Source organism: Rhipicephalus microplus, unplaced genomic scaffold (genome assembly GCF_043290135.1).
Source record: "Rhipicephalus microplus isolate Deutch F79 unplaced genomic scaffold, USDA_Rmic scaffold_15, whole genome shotgun sequence".
Lineage (NCBI taxonomy): Eukaryota > Metazoa > Arthropoda > Arachnida > Ixodida > Ixodidae > Rhipicephalus > Rhipicephalus microplus.
In genome coordinates this window covers 18,615,217-18,629,000 of record NW_027464588.1, presented here as the reverse complement: position 1 = coordinate 18,629,000, position 13,784 = coordinate 18,615,217, and the positions used below count along the sequence as shown (strand labels likewise).

Here is a 13,784-nt window from a genome sequence, read left to right as displayed (position 1 = left end):
ATGTGTATTTGTTGATTTGCGCCACTAATGGCTAGTTTTTCTATCTTGCTGGAAAGATCAAATGTTGGCCTAATAGCAGACGTCTGCCTATGAACAAGTCTATCTGTTTTTTTTTCTTATCGCGGTTTTTATCTTCTCCTATTCCACTTCTTTCTCTATTTCTCGCTTACTTTTTGTTTCATTTCTGTCTCTCTCTCTTCATTTTATATCTTTTTATTTGATTCCTCTCTCTCTCCTTGCTGCTTTTTTATCATTTTTGGGTCTGTTTTTCGGTATTCTTCAGCTTTTCTTCCCTTAAGTTCTCTGTTTTCTTTCTTCCTATCGCTTTCTCTTTCTCACTAAACATATACTTGCTAACTCAGTCATAATCCTAACGTTGCATCCCACACTAGACAACTTGCATACGTGTTCTGAGGCCGAATATAAATATGACGAAGAAGCGGGTGAGAAAAACACAGACATGTTTTTGATAGTTTTTGTTTGTTTGCTCTTCATGAAATAGCGGTCGTACTAAACAATTCCACTGCTAAAAATTTGTTCGCCAAGCACGCCCCACCTTGCTTCGCTTGCCATTATGACAGGAAGGACTCGTGAATATAATGGCTCCTATGTTGAACGGTCGAGATTTTAATACTGGCCGTCAGCCCATCCATCGCTAAGAAAAAAAACTGGATGTCGCTTTGACAGGCATGCATCACTGCAAGCGCGTATGTTCGAACCAGCTTCTACAGTTGCCATAAATGCCTAGGAAAGGCCAATCGATACGGTATGAATAGCTTATCGATAATTCATTGAGAACCATAAAATACTAGAACCTCTTAGAGTGTCGTTAGTATGACGAAAATATACAGCCAAGGCCTAAAATACAAAATATATTAGCAATTATTACCTGCGCAGTATCCTATCAATATTAAATAAGTAGTCAATCAATATTCAACACTTTCTAGAAAATGCTTGCATGACTTTGGCCTGACCTAAATACTTAGGGGAGACAAGATATACCCAATCTAGAACAAGTAAATAGTTAACTTGCAAGTAATTACATAGTAGAATCGACCAAAAATAGAAATAAAGATTTTTTTATTATTTTGGCCTCACCCTGGAAATGCATGACCTATACACCTTAAAAAGAAATCTGTAGTGAATGAATAAAAATGATAGTTTTTCATACATTCTAGAAAATGTCTGTTCAGGCTTACTCTAACCATGCATAGTATAGTACAGCGAGGATAGGGAAATTCATAGGAAGCAGGAGGCAAACAAGGCTGTGAGTGGGTAAACCATAGCATTGTTTTGTGTAGTATAGTATAAAAAAGCATAGTACAATACAGTATAGTATTGTTTAGCATATAAAAGGGTGGGGAAGAAAAGTGAGGCTTAACACGAAAGAAAACAAGGTGGGCAACACCACCAACTTCATCGCTTCCTCCATTTTTGCAACACACAACTAGTTATCGTTGTCTCGCGCCCTTCTCCTCGTGCATATTATTCATCGTCCTCGCGCTGCCAATTCAAACGTTCGTCGATTCGATCTCGTCCACCATTCTACCTTAACTATACAAATTTAATTTGAAGTGAACCTCTTGCTTTTCGGAGTTCTTTACTGCCAGGTAAATGTCAGACATTTTGAAAAAGGTTAAATCGACAAAGGCCACTCGATGAATTCGAGTAACAAAAATTGGAGGTTCAGAAGGGATCTAACTGAAGCATTCTGCATTGAGACCAAGTGCTCTTCCACAAAACCACGGCAGGTCTCGACACCCGTTTGGAAAAAGACCATACACAGGCGCACTGCTGGTCAAATCTTAAGTGTGGTTGCGGTTCTGGCTATCTTAATTAATAAACCTTACATATGCACCTTTATTAAACAGGCTTCCCACAGGTTTCAGGTCATAGCGTAGCTCAGTGCCATCCGCTGTAGTAAACAACTGGTTATATAAATTATACGCGACTGTTCAATGCACGTGTGTTCGCGCGAGATTTGTGCATATATCTAGCGTCATTCCGTTACATTTCGCTGAAGAAAACAATTATCTCACATTCGTCATTCATTCGCATTCGCCATTCATTCACATGATTCGCCTAACGTCGATTGTCTTGGAAGGTGGCAGGTGCAGAATTTTTATGATAAGTGGAACAGGCAATAAAGCACAGCGCATAAAGAAACGTGTAGCGCATTGCGATAAAGAAATTTATTGCGAAACTTACGATATCAGTTACTGAATAGGGAAATATTGACACATGGTATTTAGGAATAAAAGCGAGAAAGTTCGAAAACGTAAACGTAAATAAGAGTTTTATACTTCGTGGTTCTAAGCATGAGCAATGCGTAATTAAGCACAATGAATACAGATGGAGATTTCAGTAAATATCACTTGAATCGCTCATATCTCCTCATTAATGTCTATTATCGAATTATCAGTGAATAATATTCCCTAAGGCCCCAGAGGAACAACTGTGACCTCATCAGCTTCAGTCTCATTCGTACTGCCTTTGAAGGGCCCCGCAGTGTCTTTGCTATCGGACGTGGGCGACGGAAGGATGTAGTCGAAGTTCCAGGTTACAGTCACAAGTACCACCAGTAAAAAGATCGTCATCACTGCGACTATAGGCTTCCTGTGTCCTGGTGCTACGGCAGACTTTAGACATTGTAGTAGACGCTGGCCAAGAGATTGCTGTCCCGCCGACTTCGGAGCGCTTTCGGAGGCGTCGTGGTTGGAGGCGGCTATGGGCACTCGGTGAGGATACGCAACTGGAGCTGGAGCCGGTGCAGTCGCTCCTGCTTTGCCAGGCCTTGGTATCTCTGCATGATGTTCGACAGGAACCACACGTTGAGGTTGACTTGGACTTCAATGTGAATGATCTGTAGCGTGTTCATGCAAGTCGGCTTTTTGAGTGTTAGTGACCTTCATATCTTTCCCCGGCTCCGACGCAACTGCCACAGCTCGCTTCGTTTCATGAGTTTCGCCAGCTTTTCCCATCGGGTCTTTGCTAGAATACTTTGACGTTCTAGGGAAAGATTCGAGGAAAAGCATAACATTCCGTATTCCCTCAAGAGTACCTGCTAACGGGGCTTGACTTGCGTCCGAATAGACGCAAGAGTCAAGGTGAAGAAACGTTTCCTCTGGTAAGCTACTCTCAGGGCCTCTGCATTCCGCAGACTTCTGGAATTTATCGGCACTGTGCTGAAATGTGTTGGGTTCTTTGGTCTGACAGAGGACACGCTCCCCCGAAGTTTCCTGGAATATGTTGTCATTAGGTCGATGGAAAAGATTCAGCGCTTTGGTGCTGATGGGACTGGCAAAAGAGCTTGCAGCGCTGCTACGTGGGTCTGAAGGAACAGTAGTGGATGATCGTGGTGGTAGTCGCTGCTTTTCCTTTGGTAGTTGAGACATGGTTGCTGAATCGAGTGTTGACCACTTGAACCTTCCGGGAGAATTCAGCACAGACTTTTCGCTTTCGTGTTTTTCGTGCGAGCCGAGAACATTGTGGTCTAATAAAATGCTGGACATCTGTTCGCTTTCGGAAGTCGCTGAACTGCCATCCAAGTCTGAAGGCGCATCACTTCTGCCTGCTGCATTGGAGCTAAGAGTATATGTGGGAGATGGTCCTAAACTTTCATATACGATGGAAACCCCACAGGAGGCATCTCCCAAGTTTGAGTTTTTCTGATTATCCGGGACTGTGATGCTTGGCTCATCCGTGACATTACTTTCTTTCACCTTTTCATGTAGCGTCACATCTTTCTTGATGGAGCTCTCTAGGACAGGGAAGAAGTCATTCCACATAGTGCTTACAACAGAGTGAAGCTCCTCCAAATATCATGCGTCTTGCGTTGAATTTACGTCAGATGAGCGACACTGTGGTGCTGTGAGCTGCTTGCCGTTCATTGTCTTTGATAACTCTGAAAACTTTCCACAACATGTACACCTGGCAGTTCAACTGTTCAAGCAGATCATAAGTTCCTTGACAGCCAGCAAAATAATGCTAGTGCGAGGGCACCTAATGACATATATTTGTAATTGGTGGTCTTTGGAAGGTTCTCCTGGTGCCGATATTCAAGAGCGCTGTGTCAAGTTTTACATCCTCATGAAGTGATCACGCTAAATGTTACCTTGTACCTCGCCGTCTGTATCAGAAGAACGTAGCGGTCTCGTCAGCTTTCTATAACAGCAGCGACCAAGTGGAAGGGTTCACCTGCAACGAACAATGACCGCGATATGCTTACAGGCGCTTAAAAAAAAGCTCTAAGAACAAACGAAACGTACCACAACACATTTCCTGGTGCGCCAGTCGGTGCTTGTGACCGTTGCCATCGTATTCTTCTTCCTGAATCACCATGACCCATACCAACAATTCAATACTCTCTCTTAATTGTGCGTCTATGTGAAAAAGGTAGAAGCAGAATGATAGGTTGGTAACACACTTATCACCCGGAATTCGTTATTTGAAACTGCAACGAAGACAAAAACACATTTTAAAAATGTAGCGGTCCCTCATGCAGCCGCCTGAAGATACCAAAAGGCAAGTGCCACGCGTTAAATCCCCTTCAATATCGCCTTCTTGAGGAGCGTTGGTGCAGCACTTTCGCGAGGACGAAGTGGAGGAAGTGAAGGTAGCGCCATGCGGGTCACGTGATAATGAGTCAGCGACCACCATTCTGTGCTTTTATTATTCACACAGACAAAAAAGGTGTAAGAAACTGAAAAGACTTTACAGACAAAAACTATTTTTTCTCTCTAAGTAATTTATTGTTTCACGATACCAGAAGCACGGCTTTCGTCACTAGGAGACACTTGGTACGCAAGAACAAAATGGGCCCCGATAGCGCTATCGCATTCTACTTTTGACAACGAAGCTTGAGTGCACATGTCCTCCTAAATGAAAGGCTCTTTCATTCATTGAGGCTAAAAATAGTCGTGAAGAGTTCAAGCGAGGCCAATGTATTGCGCTATTTTGCAGCACAAAGAAGCAAAAACAGAAGAATTAGGCGGAAACTCGCATTAAATGTTTTACAGGAACGCGGAAAAAACAGAACGCAGGTCGGGAAAATATTCACGGATAAAATAAAGAACCATGTGCTATGCACTCTATTAAATTGCAAATATTATTCGAGTAGTTCTCGAGGTACAAATTGAAATCAACTGCAAATAGCCAAGTTTAAATATATTTGGCAGGACGCACGAAGAAGATAAAGCGGCCAGTTAATCGGACATAACGAATTGCCGTAAATTAACGCACGCAAGAATAAGAAATAATTATATTGCCATTCTATTTCTAAATGTGTATTAATAAAAAAATTGCAGAACCCACGTACAGTGGGAATCGATGATATGCGAAGCACGAATGAGGAAGGTGGATAGGTCACTTTAAAATCAGGACAAAGGACTTTACTCTCCAGCCGACAGCATTATTCACTGACGGTGCTATTCATATTCGTTTTATAAACCCTACAATGGGAATGTAGTGAGTTGATAGACACTAGCGATAGCTGGCGAGGTTTGCAAACCCGTTTGACGGGGTGTTAAATGTCACCTCCTCTACTTGATTACGTGGCCAACTAAATGTGTAATAATCAAAAAATTTGCAGAACCCACGTACAGTGGGAATCGATGATATGTGAAGCACGAATGAGGAAGGTTGATAGGTCAGTTTAAAATCAGTACAAAGTTATGAGACGGAGGTAAGTTATGCCGTACATGGCTTACATGTCATGATTATCGTGTTTGGATGTGTCGTTTAGCTTCGTCATCTATTAACGTCACCTGATACCAACTTTGGTATATATGAAGCTAGTGAAACGGCTGCGAGAATGCTATGAGCGTAGCATGTAGTCACGTTTTACATGAAATGCATGATATGATTATCAGGATTGCACGTGTCATTTACCTTCGTCGCCTATTCACTTCTTGTGATACCAAATGTGGTACATGTGAAGCTAGCGAAAGGGCGGCGAGTGCGTCATGGAGGGCCCAATATAATCTGACGCAACGTAGACGCGCACGCAAGCTGGGCGCTGCGACGCCACGCTAGCGAAACGTGACTGGAGCGACCAGCGTCCGTCGGTACAGCCCGGTGGCAATTGACGTGATATAATTGACGTGACGAAGGGACGCCATGTGTGCTCAAACACGCATGCGTCAAAGCAACGCAGCGCTGCCTGCGAGTATATGCCAGGCAGATTCACAATGGAGGTCAGTGGGCCCACTAATCTCTACTAGGGGGATATCGCGCCTGGCGTGGCATTGCCGTCGTGACGCAATGAAACAAATGCCGGCGCGCACGCGCACCGGGTCACGTCGAAGTGTATAGGCGCCTTGAATGTGGCATTTATTCATGTTCTTACATAATGCGCATCTCATGATTATCATGTTTCCACAAGTCACATACCTTCGTCATCTACACATGTGATGTAATAACAAATTTGGCATATGTGAAGCTAGCGAATCGGCCACGAATGCATCACCAGTGAGGGACGTAGTCATGTTGTTGCATGACACGCATGTTATTATCATCATGTTTGGACGTGTCATTTACCTATGTCATCCGTTCGCGTCCCGTAATGCCGAATTTGGTACTTGTGAAGCTAGCGAAGCGGCCACGAGCGCATCATGAGCGTAGCATGTAGCCATGTTTCACATGACCTGCATCTCATGATTACCATGTTTGTACCAGTCACATAGCTTCGTCATCCACTCACGTTCCGTTATATCGAATTAGGAACATGTGAAGCTAGCGAAATGGCCGCGAGCGTATAATGAGCGTGGCATGTAGTCATGTTATATGAAACGCATCTCATGATTATCATGTTTGCACCTGTCACATACCTTCGTCATCCATTCACGTCCCGTCATACCAAATTTTGGCATATGCAAAGCTAGCGAAATGGCCACGAGCACATCATGAGTGTGACATGTAGTCATGTTGTTACATGACACCCATGGCAAGATTTTCATTTAGGGTCAGTCGCTTGTGTTCGTTATGTAGTCATGTCATACCAAACCAGTTTAATAACATGCTATGTGAACGAAACAACCGCAAGAGCTGCAGGACCATAAAATGTAAATCACGACATTCATGACATCTATATCATAATTTTTATGTTATGACTAGTATACAGTCATGTTATGTCATACAAAGTTTGGTATAGATACCATTCTCCAAACGGCCTGGGCAGCTAAAAGTCGTAAGCGGCTAGATAGATAGATAGATAGATAGATAGATAGATAGATAGATAGATAGATAGATAGATACGCTCAAAGTCACCGAAGTACTGCCAAGAAATGCTTCGCATTTAATATGCGCTGTGCATGTTCGCTGTTGAGTTCCCAGCTCTCCAAGAAGGCAGCATGCAACCGACCTTTATTAACACGCTTAACACATACAAGTTTCTCCACGCTCAGCCCACCATCGGAGTGGCACGCAATGGTGAAAAAAAAATGTGCGCAAAGTGCGTGGGCACAATGCTCTGCTCTTCTCATATTCAGGAGCTAAAACAATCAGAACAGCGTTTCTAATGCCTTACCGAACTGCTTTTTTTATTCAGTCTATACTGTCCGCTGCTTGGAGCTTTCTTATAGAACAAGTTCGAACAAAAGATTTCCCAATATATAGAGGCCAATAATCCAAATTGTCAGACCTCATTGTTGTGATTAGGTGTCTTAAAGGCATTAATCTCGAAGTTTTACAGACGATTTTGAATCATAGTCAAATACATATTGAGACCTGAGGCTGGGTCATCAAGCTGAAGGACACCCAAAAAAGGTTTTTTTTTTTCAAGTTATTGGGCAACGCACAATACATATACTTGTTTATTCAATAACCGCGAAGCTCTTGAGCTAATCAATCTATGCACAAACCGTATCAAAGTTTTATCCCCATCACGAATGGTTATGCGCCACCAATATTGGGTAAATCCCCTACTCAGCCCTGGTCCCCTAAATAGTAGGAAGGTAACACCTAGCCCAATAAACAGTTATGTCTCACAGTAATTTTTTGCTGACTTATCAGAAAGATGTCATATACATAAACGAGTAAGTGCCACAGAAACGAGTGAAATCATACTGCACACACGTTCCACTAGAGGGAAGGAATTCAACTGTTAATTTTTGCAATGTTTTCTTTCTTTCACAATACTTTTGTTGGAACGCAATATACCGTACTCATCATTCATAAAACACTATATGCCTTCTTGGCCCTATCCCCCCGAGTGGGTATGTATTATGGTACCCAGGCTACAACCAAACAAACAATCCTAAAAAATTTTAGGAAGTGGCGGTGGTGAGCCAAAGAACCTGAGTAAGTACAATGAGAGAATACTAAGAAATATGAAAGGCAACTACAGTACTGATAAGAGCTTGAAGGTATGCAAGGCCAACGCCAATGAGAACGGGCCCGTTTCGTGCCAGGTGATGTGCGTGGTATAACTGTAACGTCTTTGCGCCGAGAATCAACGTATAAACAACCTAGGCTCATCTAGAAAAAAGCTTAGAAATGACCTAGAAGCAACCTAGAAACAATCTGCATCTCTTAGCTGAGGCCTAGAAACAAGGAACAAGCAAGCAGGTTAGTCTTCAGAATCAGCCGGTTACACTATTTCACCACTTCGGTGGCTTAGTACAAGCCTTCACCGTTTCTTTATTTATTTGTTTATTTATGTCTTTGTTTATCTTTTCAACCTATATTTTTTATTTTTTTTCTATGCACGTGTAGCTAATGCCGTCGTAGTCAACGTGGGTGTTTCTGTTTATAATTGAGTAAGTGACAAGCATCTGTTGTTATTTGTGTCACGACCTATCACTCACGTTATACCATACAGTTTTAGTATCCCAATACCATTTCGTTATGTAACAGCCGCGGTATAATCTTTAATTGCAGAACTTCAGAGATTTCATTCATTGCGTGGGCAGCTTGAGGGGCTGGGCAAACAACATAACGTCCGAAACACGACACACACCAAAGGTGACTCGAACAGTAACTCCATACGTTAAATCCCGAGTGGGCGTTTGTATTGGAAAAAATACTAGGCCCATGGCCATCTGAAACAAATGGCAAAGCAATGAAGGTGCTGCAACACTTCTTCTTAGAATAAACGAAAATTTGTGACCACTACTGAGCGGACTATAGTTAAAAGTGAGCGGGGTGACTACGTGTTTGTTCTGCCTATATATTTTGCACTCACCTATGCAGGAAGGACTATATATATATGTGTGTATATAAGCTATTTTGTTTTTTTCTATTCTTTACTTGTGACAATCAAGAAAAGGGGGAGGCGTCACCAAATAATGGTGAGAAAAACTCATTCAGTTATTTTATATTTCAGTAAAAAAGCACGACGTCACCAAGTGCGAGCACGACAATATTAATCTGACGGTATGATAAACGAAACATGCTTTTGACAGCGTAGCTATTCATAGTGGAGGAATCTCTGTCCAGTGAAGTAGCGCTGGTCATGTGGCGTCGCACTGCCACGAGAGTGAAGCTCTGCAGCAAGAAGAAAACTGCACTATGCCAAAAGTGACGAGGACGCAGCTAGACGGTTGAACCAATCAGTTGGCACGACACGAATCGGGAAAGTGACGCTTGACAACAAAGAGTAAGGATTCGCAGTTGGCTCTGCACCAGCAGGCCCGTTCCCGCTGACACAGAGGTAAACGTGGTGTTCGTGCAATAGTGGTTGAAGCTAAGCGGAGGGGAGGAATGACAAGAAAACACAGTAGTGGCGTGGCGTGATTGAGGAGCGGTATCAGCTTCGCTGTTTCAGCTCTGTGTGATAATTGTTGCTGGCTGGTTTTGTTCAGCTTCTGTAATGTAATTTTCTGGTAAATAATAATCTAAATATAATAAAAATTTTGAATGCCATCTTTTGTATTATAAATCACTCAATTTTTTTTCAGAAAACACACCTAAGCAGTTTTTTTCTAAAGCACACTGATGACGTAGGGCAAACTGAAAAAAGATAAAGATTGCAAGGAAATCTTGACAGGCCAAAATTGGTGTGTACGGCTAGCATTTTCTTTCGATAAATGTGATTTGATGTGTATCTTTATAATTATATAGCCTGTAAATGACGAATGATGCAGAAGGTAAATATTGAAAAAGATACTGCTTTAAACAGTTACGTGAGGCAGAACTCTTTCGCAAAGCTGACTGGGAGTTCACTCACGTCAATGAGATTCCCTCAAGTCTCTCTCACATTGAAGCAGTGAGTGCTTTCAAGTCTGCAAATCGCGAGGAAACTCTTCTTACCTGGTATACGTCAATCGCTTCGGTGATGATATAATTTTCCGTTTTCTAATCACTTAAGGATATACGGAAACTGTTCCAAAATGGCCCCGGATGTTTCTCGAACGTTCATTCGTGACTTGCACAGCAACTATATCATATTCCATTTGAGAACCTACACTTGAGTGACACCGCAATCTTTGTATGTGTGAACACAATGCAAGTGCAGTGACAAAAAATTGGTAAATTGCATTTTCCTCCATACGTGCCGAGAGCCAAGACCGAATAAATGAAGCCCTGATTAAACTGGCAAGTGCAATATTCAGTATGTTGGTGCTAAAGAGACTTGCATGGCATGATGTACCTATTCCGCTATGTCTTCAGTTTAAGTTTTCAGAGAACTTCTATAAAACAAGATGTTCTCGAATATTTAACAGAATTATCACAACACTAAGAAAAGCTTTCCATCTCCAATAACCTTTCAACTTTAACCTTTGAACAAATCACAGTGTTTACTAATTCAAAAACTGCCTTTCGGAATATTGCACATGTATTGGTCACACCCAACACACACCGTAACCTGACAACTGCACACCCCACTTTTTCACATGGGGTGCGCATCGCTTGGACAGCTGAACATGCCCCTCTCTATGGCAATGAATGCGCTGATGCGGTAGCTTGAAAGCCTACAAACCGGGCGCCATCACAACAGCTGTCCAACTCTGGCGATCGATGCATCAAACGAAGCAATAAACGTCACTGACACACTGCAGTACTACCCATAAAGCCGTATGCACTTCCCGCCGCCACACAATTAACTCAACTGAGAGCACGCTGTTGCTCAGCGGCAGCTTCACAGTAGTTCATTCTCCTGCCTTTACATCATGTATGTCTTCCACCCCACATATTATCCCTCATGCGGCCCTATTATGGAGTGAAGCCCACTGTATAGCACTGCACCAGGAATGTTGATAACCACTGGACCACCGCCACACTCCTTCACCATCACATTCCTCCTAGAGACTTCGCTGACCAGCTCATAGCCGCAAGAGCAACCTCAGGTAATCCAGCGGCCATGTGGAGTGGCGCGAGCCAATGGCACCCTGAACTAAAGGCCCCCACCCAAGGAGGAGTATACCCATACGGCCTGCATGAATACAAGCTTTTCTCCATCCATCTGTGAATATTGTAGGCAAATAAAGAGACACGTCCATCCGTTGATTTTGTCCCTGAGAAAAAGAAAAAAATTCGTGAGAACAAAGCCTTGTGCTCCTAGTATTTTGCAAAACTTAGATGGTTGTGTATGCCCTGAAAATTAAGTACTTACAATAGCCACAGAAGATGTGATGCTATTTCAAGCGATGCATAGGTGGAGAAAATAAATTGACAAAATACCGAAGCATACTCGGAAAAAGTTGGGAACGATTGTGCCTTTTTAAAAGGGTAAGTACGTCAACAAAAATCTGTTCTCTTCGGATAACAGTATTCTGCCTTGTCACAATGCAAGATGTGCAAGGCTTCTTGAACACTATTGGGGGGCTTGCAAGATGTGCGTTCGTCAACGTGGCCATTTGTATTCCTGTCTCAAGTACTGTTGTCTATGCAGCAATATGCGTTGCAGCTGAATCAATAACAATATATATGTTCAGATTTTGAAGTCAATAGGAGCAATGAAAGAGAATGTAGGATAGCTCTGTTTGGTCATCACCGTTCTTGTATGTATAACAAGAAAATGTTCTGTTGAAATGTTATTGACATCTGTGACAATAAATGTTTCTGAAGAGGTCTGCGAAGCAGCGCAGATTCACGTAATGCCTTTAAAATGCAGCCCACCATCTCAGCCTTCTGAGTGTTGGTGTCACCCTGACAGCGGCTGCTCCTTCAAGAACCAGCGTTCACAATCAGAGATGATGACACGCTCTTTCGTATCCAGGAAAAAGGACCACGTCATGTGGAGGACCTTTTCTTACTCTAGCGAGAACTCTACGATGTTGCAAGCCGAGCGCGCATCATTTTGAAAGCGGCACCAACGACATAACCACTGGTGTAGGAAACGTTTTGTTGTAATCAAAGTCAAAGTTTGAGATGTTCCAACACGACAGGCTTCTTGGGCAGTGGGGTGCGGCCTCGGGAAATTGAGCGAACATACTCTCTATCTTGGAAGCAGTAAAGACGGTAGTTTCACCGACTACATGGTTATAGATTTACAGCGTTTACTTTTTATGTGATAAAGATCCATCGCATAGTTCTTACGGGTAGTATGGTGAAGCGAAAGTGCCATGCACGACTCAGGAGGCAAGTGCCTGTCACTTTACGATAATATGATAAGGTTTAAGGAATACTCACACGTCTGGAGCGTATCGCGAATTATGGAAGGGTAGTAGGAGGTCCTACCCTTTTGTGTATATGCGCACACAAGAAAGGCTGAAGTAAAAATTCCGCACCCCCACCCCTCTACACCTATGACCCCAGCAACTTTTGATTCTAAGAATAGCCCTATCAGAGGAATTGTGAATAACGACAGCGTCCAGAAGTACGGAGTGTCGTGCGACCTCTTATGATGTAGTATACTAGAGCGCGATATGTGCGAACAAGATCCCAAAAAGACAAAGAAATCAAAGGTAAGCGTAGCTCAACGCTGACTTTCTAATATATATATATATATATATATATATATATATATATATATATATATATATATATATATATATATATATATATTGGCGACACTTTCGTTGCATAGACATACGTTAGTTAGAAGAGAACGTAAGATGTGAGCCTTGTCCTAAGGGGTGGGATAGTGAGATAGAGTGTTTGAATTTCGCAAAAAAAAACTTCAAGCCAGCTTTTTAGTTTTTTATTTGTTCTTTTCAAATTAGAGCTGAATTTCTGTCACGCCTATCCGCGTTTAAAGACTGAGCACTGTTCTGCTGCTGAGTAATTCTGTATCGATGAGATTCACTTTAGAGCAACTTTCTCTCCAGCTGTGGCCTCAGCAAGGCCATACATGGTTCAAGTAACTTCTTCTCGAACTTGTGAAAGTGAAGCTTATCTGAAGCTAACCTTTGACGGGTGTTCTACGAGAGAAAGCTCGATCTAACTACTTTTCTCTGTTGGTATGCTGATGCAACGAAAAGTTGAAGCTTTCTAGCGCGATATAGGCTACCGTAAAAAAATTGTCAGATCCCACGTACACTGGAAATCGATTTTATGCGAAGCACGAATGAGAAATGTTATATGCCATTTTAAAATCAGCACAACGTTACGAGGTGGAGGTAAGTGATACCATACATAATTTCCGTCTCATAATTATTATGTTTGGGTGTGTCGTTTATCTTCTTCATCAATTCGCGTCACGTGACACCAAAATTATGATACATAGAGCTGGCGAAACGGCCGCAAGCACGCTGTGAGCGTGATATACTGTCATGTTTTTACATGACATGCGTGTCAGGATTATCATTGGCGCGAAATGCGACATGCTGCATTTCGCGCCGATGCGTTACCCAGACAACACAGCGTCTCCCTCTTTTCATGATGAAGGGACGCCGGACGCGTTG

The 13,784-nt window shown here is 42.5% G+C and overlaps 1 protein-coding gene across 5 annotated transcripts in view; it reads right to left on the bottom strand.

Moving 5' to 3' along the window:
- Positions 1-13,784, bottom strand: part of LOC119185467 (uncharacterized) — a 631,054-nt gene that overhangs the window by 184,733 nt on the left and 432,537 nt on the right. Inside the window, exons 2-3 of one of the 5 annotated variants that reach the window (XM_075883181.1) lie at positions 4,269-4,329; positions 4,115-4,197 (exon numbers count right to left, since the gene is read on the bottom strand). The exons of 3 other annotated variants lie outside the window; for them this stretch is intronic. The gene's annotated coding sequence lies outside the window, so the exon portion shown is untranslated. The remainder of the gene's footprint in view (positions 1-4,114; positions 4,198-4,268; positions 4,330-13,784) is intronic. One more of the 5 variants, XM_075883182.1, reaches the window with a different exon arrangement.